This window comes from Myotis daubentonii, chromosome 3 (assembly GCF_963259705.1).
Source record: "Myotis daubentonii chromosome 3, mMyoDau2.1, whole genome shotgun sequence".
Lineage (NCBI taxonomy): Eukaryota > Metazoa > Chordata > Mammalia > Chiroptera > Vespertilionidae > Myotis > Myotis daubentonii.
Window position 1 is genome coordinate 207,631,465 of NC_081842.1, and position 13,879 is coordinate 207,645,343.

General features: G+C 38.4%; 1 protein-coding gene across 18 annotated transcripts in view; it reads left to right on the forward strand.

Annotated features, from left to right (window-relative positions):
- EIF4G3 (eukaryotic translation initiation factor 4 gamma 3) overlaps positions 1 to 13,879 on the forward strand; it is a 311,606-nt gene that overhangs the window by 210,508 nt on the left and 87,219 nt on the right. The gene's annotated exons all lie outside the window — the stretch shown is intronic.

A 13,879-nucleotide genomic window follows, 5' to 3' on the forward strand; every position in this document is an offset into this window, starting at 1 on the left:
GTCTGGCCTTATCACTCCTCTTTCATCTATCTGCTTAAACCCTTCAGGGTAATAGGTGGCAGAGGGGATACTCACCTTTAAGATAAACTGTCGCCTGGCTGGTGTTGCTCAGTGGTTGAGCACAGACCTAAGAACCAGGAGGTCACAGTTCGATTCCCAGTCAGGGCACATGCCTGGGTTGCAGGCTCTGTCCCCAGTAGGGTGTGTGCCAGAGGCAGCCGATCCATGATTCTCTCTCATCATTAATGTTTCTATCTATCTCTCTCCTTTCTCTGAAATCAATAAAGATATATATTTTTAAAAAGATAAATTGTCAACATCTCACTTTTATTACAAAATCTTGTTATAGTTAGTAATAGCAGCAGTTTTCTGAGTATATATACATAGGACATGAATGTAACCTTTGATTTACTTGGTTAACCTAAACACTAACAGTTTAAGTGTAGTGGTAAATATTAAGGTGACAGTCTGACATAGCCTTTCCCTTTGTCTCTCTGTGATCTCTGGCAAGTTTCTTAACCTCTCTGAGTGTGTTTTAACATCCAGAAAATAAAGAGTATTTATTTCATAAAGCTGTAGTGAAGATGAGCACTTAGCACAATGTCTGACACATACTAACCACTCAATAAATGTTAAATATTAGTACTTCTATTTTCAGCTAGCATTAAGGGCTCAAATGTTTCCTTTGAACTTTATTAATATTACACAGAATAAATGGGTATCATGATCGTTGCCCTTAGGAATTTATAGTTCAAAGAAGAGAAGCTCAAGAATATGATACCATCTGAAAAGTTCTTAATTAAATCCTTAAAAAATTCCTTGTGAGATGGTAGAAAATCCTAGAGTAGTCCCTATGCATGTATAACTTTGATTAAACTTGAATCCTCATTGTGTTACTTATTCTTCACAATGATAAGACACATCTCAAGGTGACCTCTGCTTTCATTTGGAAGGGAGACGTTCGGGGTCCAGCCCCAGCGGGTCCAGGGGTCCCCAAAGGCGTGGACGGAGTCGGCGAAGAAGGAATGACACGGAGACAGCGTTCAGTTGATCAGCAGCCTAGCCAGGATCTCCAGCCAAGTTCTGGTCTCGATCTCCAGAGAGGTTCAGCTTAGGATCTCCAGCGAGGTTCTGTAGCCATGTTCCCTCGCTAGGTTCTCCAGCCAGGTTCTGTCCAGGCTCTCCAGTCAGGTTCAGTGTCCAGGTTCCAGTCAGGCTCTCCTGCCAATCTCTGCAGTCAGGTTCAGTCCAGGATCCCTGCCATGCTCTCTCGCCAGGCTCCGCCTCCAGGCTCCGAGGCCAGTCCCTGTCCAGGATCCTCCGGCATGCTCTCTCCAGCAAAATTCTTCTGTCTCTAGGCTCCGTGTAGGTTCTGTCTTCTGAATTCTGTCTCCTGAGTTCTGTGTGTTTCTGTCTTGTTACAACTGTATTTATACCAGTTGATTCAATCCTATCAATCTCTATTACAAAGGTTAGGGCGTTTCTTATCTCCATTCCAGGGAGAAAAGATTATGTAGTTTAAGCATGATTGTTCGTAGTTAAAGGGATTAATTACCCGCCTGGCACTTAGTTGAGGGGTTTTATTCCCTCCCTAACTTCAGGGGAAAATCCCTACCTGGGGATTCAACCTTTCTCGGAGAGGTGACTTTGGTTAAAACACAGCGCCAAGAAGGTGAGCAAACATATTAAGAACCGTATGCCATATATGCCAGGTCCCTTGAAACAGCAAGGATGGACCGGCTCCCGGCAGTTCTGCTTAGAACAGTGAATTCTAAGGAGAGTCTGTACCATGAAAATTTCAAGGCATTCATTAAAATAGAGGATAGGAATAACATTCATTTCCTGTTTAGGTCAGGAATAGAAAATTAGGAAGAAAACTAAAAGGAATGGGAGGTTGGGGAGAATGAAAAGGATAGTCAGTACACTTATAAAGGATGTAAGTGTATAGGATGTGTGTGTGTATATATATAAAATATGGGCTATATTATTAAGCCATAAAAAGGAATGAAGTACTGATACATGCTACAACTACAGGGTTCATGAATGAGCCTTGAAAACATGTGAAGTGCAAAAGTCATAAAAGACCATATATAGTGTGATTCCATTTATATGAAATGTTCCAATTAGGAAAATTCTTAGTGACAGAAAATAGATTAGTAGTTACTAGGAGTTGGGGGGAGAAGAGAGTGGGGAGGGAGTGCTGATGGCTATGGGGTTTCTTTTGGGGGTGATGAAAATTTTTTAAGTGAGAGAGTGGTAAGGATTGCATAACTTTGTGCATTTGATATAAGCCATTGAATTATATACTTTAGAAAAGTGAATTTTAGTCCTGGCCAGTGTTTTTCAGTGGTTAGAGCACCAGCCTAGCACCAAAGGGTCGTAGGTTTGATTCCTGGTCAAGGGCACATACTTGATCCCCGGTCCCAGTTGGTGCAACCTATCCATGTCCCTTCCCCTTCCCCACTCCCCCTCTCCCCTCCCCCTTCCTCTCTCCCCCTCTCCCTCCCCCCTTCCTCTCTTCCCCTTCCTCCTCCCCTTCCCTTTCTCTCCCTCCCCATCTTCACCTCCCTGCCCCTTTCCCCTCCCTTACCCTCCACCCTCTCCCCTTCTCCCTCTCCCTCCCTTCCTCCCTTCCATTCTCTCTAACACGTCAATGGGAAAATATACTAGGGCAAGGATTAACCAAAATAAAAATTAAAAAGGTGAGCCCAGCCGGGGTTGCTCAGTGGTTGAGCATTGACCTATGATTCCTTTTCTGGGGCACATGCCCGGGTTGCGGGCTTGATCCATGGGGGGGGGCATGTGGGATGCAAACAATCGATGATTCTCTCATCATTGATGTTTATATTGCTCTCTCCCCTTTATTTCTCTGAAATCAGTAAAAACATTTTTTAAAAGGTGAGTTTTATAGTCTGTGAATTATATTTCAATACATCTTTTAAACAATATAAACAGAACTGTGAGTGGTTGTGCTACCAGCATTCTATCAGAGACATCAGCCTAAGAATTTCATGCTAAAAACCCTAAAGATAGAAATGAATCAGGTTAGGGAGGTTATAACTTAGAAATGTAGGAAGTGCCCTAACCTATGGTCAGCAAACTGCGGCTCGCGAGCCACATGCGGTTCTTTGGCCCCTTAAATGTGGCTCTTCCTAAGCCTTAGGAGTACTCTGATTAATAACAATGTACCTACCTATATAGTTTAAGTTTAAAAAACTTGGCTCTCAAAAGAAATTTCAATCGTTGTACTGTTGATATTTGGCTCTGTTGACTAATGAGTTTGCCGACCTTTGTCGACCTTTCCCTTTGTCTCTCTGTGATCTCTGGCAAGTTTCTTAACCTCTCTGAGTGTGTTTTAACATCCAGAAAATAAAGAGTATTTATTTCATAAAGCTCTCAAAACTAACTTTGATTAACCTTGAATCCTCATTGTGTTACTTAATCTTCACAATGATAAGACACATCTCAAGGTGACCTCTGCTTTCATTTGGAAGGGAGACGTTCTGCTTAGAACAGTGAATTCTAAGGAGAGTCTGTACCATGAAAATTTCAAGGCATTCATTAAAATAGAGGATAGGAATAACATTCATTTCCTGTTTAGGTCAGGAATAGAAAATTAGGAAGAAAACTAAAAGGAATGGGAGGTTGGGGAGAATGAAAAGGATAGTCAGTACACTTATAAAGGATGTAAGTGTATAGGATGTGTGTGTGTATATATATAAAATATGGGCTATATTATTAAGCCATAAAAAGGAATGAAGTACTGATACATGCTACAACTACAGGGTTCATGAATGAGCCTTGAAAACATGTGAAGTGCAAAAGTCATAAAAGACCGGTTTGGCTCAGTGGATAGAGTGTCAGCCTGCGAACTGAAAGGTCCCAGGTTCGGTTCTGGTCAAGAGTACATGCCCAGATTGTGGGCTCGATCCCCAGTAGGGGACTTGCAGGAGGCAGCTGATCCTTGATTCTCTCTCATCATGGACGTTTCTATCTCTTTCTCCTTCTTCCCTCCTCTCTGAAATAAATAAAAATATGTTTAAAAAAAAGAAAGAAAGAAATGAGGAAGTAAATTTCAACAAATACACCATAATCAATCATATCAGGCATCGAGAAATGTTAGTGTGCTACCAAAAATCAAATTGTCTTTTGAGGCATTTTATGTCTGATGTATATTTATATTTATTCTATTTTGTTATTTTACTGTTACATGTTACCTGAGTTTGAATGAGTATTCTCAGCTAGGTAGTGAATGCACCTCTATAGTAACCATTCTAGGGGCATTGTTTGATGTCACAAATGTGGAACACCGACTGAGCTGGGAAGCAGGGTGTTGTTTATGTTTGAAATACCAAAGGAGTCTGTTCTAGAAGTAATGATTCTGCATTTCCTTTGTATATAACTTAGTTCTTTTGCCTCAGTTGAGCCACCATCTCAAAGACTTCCAACTATTAATAGTTGTCATTTATTCAACAGTTATGAATCTCAGAACTCTCATAATTTAAATTAATAATTATTATAATTTTTTAAAGAATTCAAGTAACATTTGAGTAATAATTGAAATATTTAAATCAGTATATCTGTTCACTTAGGGGGATACTCTCTTTGACGTATGATATTGCACATGTTAAAATATTTCATAAATTCCACAAATCACATTATTAAGTCATATTATAACTTCTAAAAAGCATGGCTTTCCTTTATATATTAAAAATGGGGTCTACTCTAATTTTGAAACCATGCCAAGGTGCAAAAAAAGTTTGTATAGTATGAAAAAAATGAAAAGGTTTTGTGCACATTCACACACATAACACACATATGATTCCATATACACCAATGTTTTCCAACAGACTTTTTTTACTTCATTGTTTAATACAGTGGTTCTCAACCTGTGGGTCGCGACCCCTTTGGCAGTCAAACGAACCTTTCACAGGGGTCGCCTAAGACCATCCTGCATATCAGATATTTACATTACGATTCATAACAGTAGCAACATTACAGTTATGAAGTAGCAACGAAAATAATTTTATGATTGGGTCACAACATGAGGAACTGTATTTAAAGGGCCAGAAGGTTGAGAACCACTGGTTTAATATATACTAGTATATATTCTTTGCCCATGAATATTGATTAGTTTTGCAGTTAATTAAAACCCAAAGCAAGTTTTATTATAAATTTTGTAGTTAAGTGTTTTGGTTCTAAATCAAGGAGAATTATCTCATATATATGAACACGGATTGTCAATTTTCAAAATGTAATTGCCAGTCTGTTTTTGATAATTTTTAATATTTCTCAGAACTCTACAATGCTTCATTTATGGTTAACATCAATTACCATTGTTCAATAATACAATTAGGAAGAATGGAAGTATTTCTCAGAAATTTACTTTTTAAAAAAATATATTTTACTGATTTTTTACAGAGAGGAAGGGAGAGGGATAGAGAGTTAGAAACATCGATGAGAGAGAAACATTGATCAGCTGCCTCCTGTACACCCCCTACAGGGGATGTGCCCACAACCAAGGTACATGCCCTTGACCGGAATCGAACCTGGGACCCTTCAGTCCGCAGGCTGACGCTCTATCCACTGAGCCAAACTGGTTAGAGCTAGAAATTTACTTTTTGTGTAAGTTCTTAATACCATTTGTATCAGGTCAATTTTCAAAAAAGTAGAGTACTTAAAAATTCCACATGTTTGGATTTAAGGCTGAGTAATAAATTCATCAAATATGTGAGCAACTGTAGTTGGAATAAATGGATGCTGACATTTTCTTCAGATTTTAATAATAGACTCTTAGTCTCAAATTTCAATTTATTTTTAGATGAATTATAACAAAATATCTTCTTAAAAGATTTTTTTAAAAGTATGTTTTTATTGATTTTAGAGAGAGCAAGGGAGAGAAAGAGAGAGATAGAAAAATCAATGATGGATGAGAGGATCATAGATCAGCTGTCTCCTGCATACCCCAAAAGGGCTTGAGCCAGCAACCCAGGTATGTGCCCTGACTGGGAATCAAACTGTGACCTCCTAGTTCATTGATCGAAGCCCAACCACTGAGCCATGCCAGCTGGGCTAATACTACCTGATTTTAAGAATTATTATAAGCCTCGTTGATCATTACAGTGTAACATTGGCATCAAGAAAGACATCTAGCCCTGACCGGTTTGGCTCGTGGATAGAGCATTGGCCTGCGGACTCAAGAGTCCCAGGTTCGATTCCTGTCAAGGGGGCATGTACCTTGGTTGTGGGCACATCCCCAGTGGGGAGTGTGCAGGAGGCAACTGATCAATGTTTCTCTCTCATCGATGTTTCTAACTCTCTATCCCTCTCCCTTCCTCTCTGTAAAAAAATCAATAAAATGTATTTTTTAAAAAAAGAAAGACATCTAGATCAATGAAAAAACAAAAAACATCCAGAATCCAGAAATATACCAATATAATACACAGAACATTTTTTTTTTTTTAATGCAAAGGTAATTCACCAGAAAAAGTATAACCTGTAATTCTCATACATTGCTGGTGGGAATATAAAATGGCACGAATACTTGGAAAATGGTCTGCAGCTTTTTAAAAATTTAACATAAACCTACATATAATCCAACCATTTCACGCTTAGGTATTTACTCAAGAGAAATGACAACATATGTCATAAAACACTTGTACATGGATGTTCACGGCAACTTTATTTGTAATATCCCAAATGTTCATCAATAGGTGAAGAGATGAGGGACTAAGATATCACGTCTGCTAGTGTTTTATTGCTAATAGTGATTCCCTCAGATTAAAATTCCAGTACACTCATCTGCACTTTGCAATGCACTGTCAATGTGGACTCACTGATGATCGGGCAGTGAGCTGTAGCAGTGTTGTATTTAGAGATGAAAAGCATTGAGGAGACAGGAAGATAACTACTTGTGTTGAAGTCTGTTCTCTAATTAAATCTATCTTGCTGTAGCGATTGACATTTTCTCATCTGTACTAGATTTACCTTAAATTACAGTGTTTTGATTAAGGAAGAAGTGGCACAAAAGCATTTATTAAAAATGCAAAAATGTCTAAGACACTGCAGAAAGAGCAGTAAAATATAATACAGAGGCCTAGAAAATACGCTACTGGTCTTATTGCAATCATCTTTGTTGTCATTGCTGACAGAATTGCATAATAGCTCTGACTCAGTTGGTTGAAGCACATCCCATCCCGTACACTAGAATGTTGTGGGTTTGACCGCTGGTCAGGGCACATACCTAAGGTTGCTGTTTCGATCCCCAGTTGCATAAATAGACTGGCCTCTGCTGAACTTTTTAGAGCAAACCTTCAACTTAGAGTTACCTTGCCATTCATTTTTCTTATTATTTGATAAACCATGCTGTAAGAAATACAAACAAACAGCATTCTTCACTCTACCCTTCCTTGTTTAATTCCATGTCCTCTCCTGCTACAAAAACAAAAGACAGTTGGCCCTGGCAGGGTAGCTTAGTTGGTTAGAGCATTGTCCCGATATGCCAAGGTTGCTGGTTCGATCCCTGGTCAGGGCACATATAAAAATCAACCAGTGAATGCATAAATAAGTGGAACAACAAATTGCTCTCTTCTCATGCAAGTGAATTCCATTTTAAAATCTGGAATTTGAAGTGGCACATTTATAAGTACTTGACACATAATAAAAAAAAGAAGACTTCTCTGTGCCTTAATTTCAAATTAGTGAAAACCCATGTTTTCTTTTATATCTTTTTGTTGATGTCATTTGTAAAAATAACACATAAGTTAGAGAAAATTCATTATAAAGTTATAATAAACACACTTTTGAATTTTGTTTTTGGTAGAATTTAAGTCTAGCTACTCATTTTGTTATACTTATATTTTTGGTACCATTGTGGTCCCTGGAGAGACTAGTTAGTACTTACTTAAGTTTCTGTGAAGCAGTCATAGAACAGAAAGCCTGTTTTTAACAAATAATGGAAAATATAATTACCAAGCCATTCTTACATTTCAAATAGCAGCCTTGAGAAGATGCTGGAAAACACTGATAGACTTACTCTCCAGTGTACATGGGTTGACATTTCTCAGTGATCCATCATTACATATTTTAGCACTATCATATTCTTTTCCAGTTCATTTACATCACCATAGTTAAAACTTACCCTTCTCTCACCTGAGTTTCTTTGTTCTGCCCCAGTTTCTTAGATAAATTACCAAATTTTCCAGATTCTCATGAGGGTCTGGAGAAGAAAAAAAGATAAACTAGAATGCCCAGCCTCAAGAAACTCTATACGAAATTCTTGAATATGATGGAATCAGAACAATTTAGTTCCAACTTTTAGGAATTCAAAGCCAGGAGAAAAAGTAAAATAAAATGTGGAGAGAAAAAAAAAAGACAGAAAAGAGAAGGGATTAGAACTGGGTGTTAAGAGTGGGAACTCTCGCCGAAACCGGTTTGGCTCAGTGGATAGAGCATCGGCCTGCAGACTGAAGGGTCCCAGGTTCGATTCCGGTAAAGGGCATGTACCTGGGTTGCGGGCATATCCCCAGTGGGAGATGTGCAGGAGGCAGCTGATCGATGTTTCTCTCTCATCGATGTTTCTAACTATCTCTCTCCCTTTCTCTCTGTAAAAAATCAATAAAATATATTTAAAAAAAAAAAAAAAAGAGTGGGAACTCTCAATGAAAGTTCTATTATTGGAACATTCTACTCTTTATGTATAAGTCTATGACCATGCATTTGGGCCCTTCCCTGACTAGTAGTAAAGGATGTATTCTTAATAAACCTTCATGGCCTCTTAGTTTTGTGTCACCTTCAGTCCAGAGACTGAGCCACTGGATACATTAATCCCAAGTCTCAAAGCTAAAGAGTTCATGTTATATTCCAGAAGAATAAAGAGCTAGAAGGAAGACTTTTTATAATTCAGGTTCTCTTACTGGGGTTTTATGTGGCCACAGGATCTTCAGCTGGTCTGCTCGTTTCAGGCACTGCCAGAAAAAATGGAAATCTCCTCCCAACCCAGAAATCCCCTCCAGAAAAGTAGGAAAGAAAGAAAATAGTTTTATTATTGAATAAGCATTATGACTGCAGTGAACATCACAGGCAACCCACTAATGAGATAGCAGAGAGAAGGAAAGCTCCGCCTTTGGTAAAGCCAGGCATATATGATCTATTTACATATGTATTCTCAAGAAGATGAAAATTGGTCCTCATGTAGCAGGACTGTTCCAGCACCATTGCTCTTAGACCTGATTTAGCCTAAATTCTCCTGGTAGTTGTCCATCTGTGTTAGTTGTCTTTATCCAAAGGAAAAATTATTCTTTTCATATGTTCATGACAAGCAGGTGGTTGGTCACAGAGCCAGGTGGCTAGGAGAGAGAAACATTTCTGAGTTGTAAAGCTGACAAGAGGCTTCTTTAGCTTAAAAAAAAAAATAACACATACATCAAAGATAGAGGAAGGGTTTACAATTCCAATCTTTCTCTAGGCAAAAGTCTAAGAAAAGGGAGGGTGGAAAAGGCCTTTCCTTTTTGGCACGAGAAAAATTTGAAATTTTTTAGAACCTTACAATTTACTTATGTACCGACCTGACTAGTAAATACTAAATAAGTAATGAAGAAATTATAAAGAGAAGCAAGTTTAAGTTTATCAACATGGTATCTTTAGTAAAAGTTGTTTTCAGTCCTCCGTTGCATAGCTAGTGAAATACCTTGAGATTAAAAGGTTACCTGTCTGTCCCTGGCCAGTGTTTTCTCAGTGGTTAGAGAGTCAGCCCTTGGATCAAAGGGTCGTGGGTTCGGTTCCTGGTCAAGGGCAAATACCAGGTTTGCAGATTCAGTCTCCAGTTGCATAAATAGACCGGCCTGGTTTGCAGGGTCCCCATTGGAGTGTGTGTGGGAAACAACCAATCCATGTGTGTCTCTCACAACAATTGTGTGGGGGGTTTTCTCTCTCTCCCTTCCTCCCTCCCTCTCCACAACCCCCTTCCACTCTCTAAAAAATCAATAAAAAAAAGATTCTCGGGTGAGGATTAACAAAACAAAAAAGGTTACCTGTCATATTTATGTAAAGACTGACAAGACTAAAAGAAATAAGAATACCCAAGATAATGGGAATATTATTATGGCAGTGATGTTTGTCATTCTTGTACTTACTGTGCAACATTTCTGATATATCTCAGAGTCAGGATTCTAGACTAGAAACTGTGACTTTTAACTACTTGAAGATTCTCTAAGAACTGATACTCCTGCAAAGAAAAGGAAGAGAGTATATGTTTGATAACATGTTTTTACAGAGTCGTTTCTCGGGATGCCTTAGATTCCATAACTACTCTTGATTCTTCCATTTTTATATGATCTACCATCCTCCTATATAATAAAAGGGTAATATGCAAATTGACCGAATGGAGGAACGACCAGTCACTATGATGTGCACTGACCACCAGGGGGCAGACGCTCAACGCAGGAGCTGCCCCCTGGTGGTCAGTGTGCTCCCACAGGGGGAGCGCCGCTCAGCCAGAAGCTGGGCTCATGGCTGGTGAGTGCAATGGCAGTGGCGGGAGCCTCTCCGCCTCTGTGGCAGCGCTAAGGACGGACGTTGCCCAAGGGCTCCCAGACTGCGAGAGGGCACAGGCTGGGCTGAGGGACACCCCCGAGTGCATGAATTTTGTGTACCGGGCCTCTAGTTTTATATAGCAGTTTCTCAGGCATTGGGAAGACTACTTTTGCAATTTTACATGGGTTTAATAAAACCCAGTACATATATGAATCTTGTATACTGTTCCCTTTTCTTCAAATCCAGTAGTTATCTCCTAGGTTGCACACAGAGAGTTGTTAGCTCTTAATTTGCAAGAGTAGCAACTTGACTCCAATAGAACCTATATATATATATATATATAAAGTAAATGAGGCCCTAGCTGGTTTGACTCAGTGGCTAGAGCTTCAATCTGTGGACTGAAGAGTCCCAGGTTTGATTCCAGTTAAGGGTACATGCTCAGGCTGTGGGCTCAATCCCCAACAGGAGGCAGCCAGTCAGTGATTCTCTCTCATCATTGATGTTTCTATCTCTCTCCCTCGCCCTTCCTCTCTGAAATCAATAAAAATATACTTTAAAAATAAAGTAAATGAGAATAAGGGACTCTTTCATTTTCAGGTGTGACTTACCAGGCGTCTTACAGATAATCAGAAAACATAACTGCAGTGTGCTTTCTTTTTAAAATGAAATCATTGCTCGTTATAACTACAGTTGTTATGAGGCATAATTTTCTGGAGTCTGTATTCCATTCATGGGGTGCAAGTTGAAAATGGGAACATTTCTAACTTAATGCAATTCTTGACATAAATTCTGAAACATCTAACAGAGAAGACAAGCTTCCTAAAACCTAATGATTAAGCTTGCCTGTGTCCCCAGTGTTTTTCTGAATTTATACCTTAGCCATTTCATAAAATGAGCTCTGAAGAAAAACATGATTTTTCTACCAATGATCTAAAAATTTGTAAAAAATCTTTAAATCATTGTATTGCTTTTCTGTTTATATTTGCTTATTTTATATTTTAAAGTAGTAGAAATTAAATGTGCCTATAAGAGTTGAGTTTTTATGGGTGCTAAGGAAGGCTGCTTTAGGCAGCTCTAAGTTCATATTAGTTATGAATCTCATGCAGAGATTGTCACTTGTCCTGTGGTGCTTTAATGCAGCACAAGAAGGAAAGAATCTATGTCTTTGTTTTCAGAATATCAGCAATAGCTCTTTCACACAGTGCTGTTCTTTGTTCAGTCAGCACATTTGCGTGCCCAGCCTACGGGAGGAAGTTTTCTTGGCCCTATGGATGATGCCTTAAAAAATATTTTAAGTACAGGAATAGCCCAGTCAAATCAATTATTTAGAACAGCCATCATTCAGTCAGTATATACATGATGTGTTAAAGAATCAGAGCAATGGATTAAGAGACTATCTCATAGTTAAATAAATGCAGTAGTAAGAGCCTAATCTAAGGTGTAGGTACTGGGAATGGACTAGAAAGGAAAGAAAAATCCGAGACAGTGCCTTAATTCCCTTATTTTAACAAGTTCTGAAATAATTGTCTTTTAAATGAGGGAGTGGGTATCTGTTTCTCTCCCTCCCTCCCTCCCTCTTCCTCCCCCCTTCTGCTAGCATACCCAAATTTTACTGCATATCTCCATCAATAATGGTAGGAGAGGGGATGTTTATCACAATTTCACGAGACACTAGGTGTGGCATGTATGTCTTTCTTCAGTTTTTAAAAGGACTTGAGGATCTCTTAAAGAAGTATGTGATTTCTCTCACTTCTAGCTGAGAATTACTGCTTTAAAGTAAAACATTAAGCCACTTACAGAGAGTAACAATCCCTGCTACGTAAGTAGCTTTTTTTTTTTTTTTTGTAAAGCATACTAAATGTTATGCATTACCCATGGAAGAAATGTGTTTATGTTTTTGTGTTGAGTACCTTTGATATGTTCTTGGGTTTTGTTATTTAGAAGCAGGGTAAGTTTATATTTGATCCCAAAGAATCATTCAGAAAGTGTTCTTCTTCTTTTCCATGAATGGAATTTAGAGCTCAATTCATGCATATATGAAACAAAATTTGAAATGAAATGTACAGGTTCCTCAAACTCTTAAAAAGGATTCTGCTGTGGAAGCAGAATTAATCATACGCATTTGGGAGAGATGCACATAAAACAGATGGTTTTATAAATCAGAAAGTCCATAAAAAAATGAAGAGGTCACTGCATGCATACATACATGAACATATACTTAGTAAAAGACTGCGAGGCAATAGCAGATTTAAACTCACCCACAGTCACTGTAATCTGAGCTTCATACTTTGAGAAAATAGTTTACCTTGAGTAGGCCAGAAAGGAAGAATAACAGCTGGTCTAATAATGTTTTCTTGTTCAGTGCGGTTCCTGGGAGGAAGGGTAAAGAAAAATTTGTTTGCGCTTGGCTGGTGTTGCTCAGTGGTTGAGCATCGACCCATGAACCAGGAGGTCATGGTTTGATTCTTGGTCAGGGTACGTGCCCGGATTGCAGGTTCAATCTTAGTTGGAGGTATGCAAGAGGCAGCCAGTTGATGATTCTCTCTCGTCATTGATGTTTCTATCTCTCTCTCCTTTTCCCTTCCTCTCTCTGAAAATCAATAAAAACATATTTGAAAAAAGAAAAATTGGTTTGAGGTGTAACAAAGGAGTTTATGGTGTTATTGGGTTTTTTTAATGGTACAGTAAATTTGAGAAGAGTGTTAAATGTCTCCTTTTTGTTGTCCCCCAAAACAGTATTAGCATTCCTATTCTGTTCTTCCAAAAAAGATTTGAGGCTGTCCCAGAGAAAGCAATTGGTTCAGTCTAAATGAATGATCTTGTATTTCTGTAGAGAATCAGCTTGGTGTTTATTCACTTTTGATAATGTCTCTATTAAGTGGCTTTTCTTTGACTCCTCTCCCTACCCACCTGCCTGTAATACCTCATTTCTACCTGTTGACTCATGTGTTGCCTTCTATAGGTTCCTTTAATGTAATCTATTTGCTATCTGATGTTTAAATTGTACATTCAAGTGTTGGATGATTTTGGAATTTGTAAGAAAAATTAATTTTTTTAAATTCTTTGTAAGCCTAATTTTTCATTTAGATCTTCTGATGCAATAGAATAATTCAGTAAAAATAGTTTTCTTTCTTAATTGTCACCCCAGCAATGTAAAAGGCTGAGCCAACAATATTGATCTGAAATGAGAACTGAATGCTGTAGAAGTGTTGCCTATCAAATGAAACCTTAAAGTTTCCTTTTGTCTAGAAAGCTTTAAAAAACAGAATCTGAGATTCACTATTTTTGTAGCTCAAAAGGAACCTTATATATCATCTAATCTCACTCTTATACTATAGTTGAATGT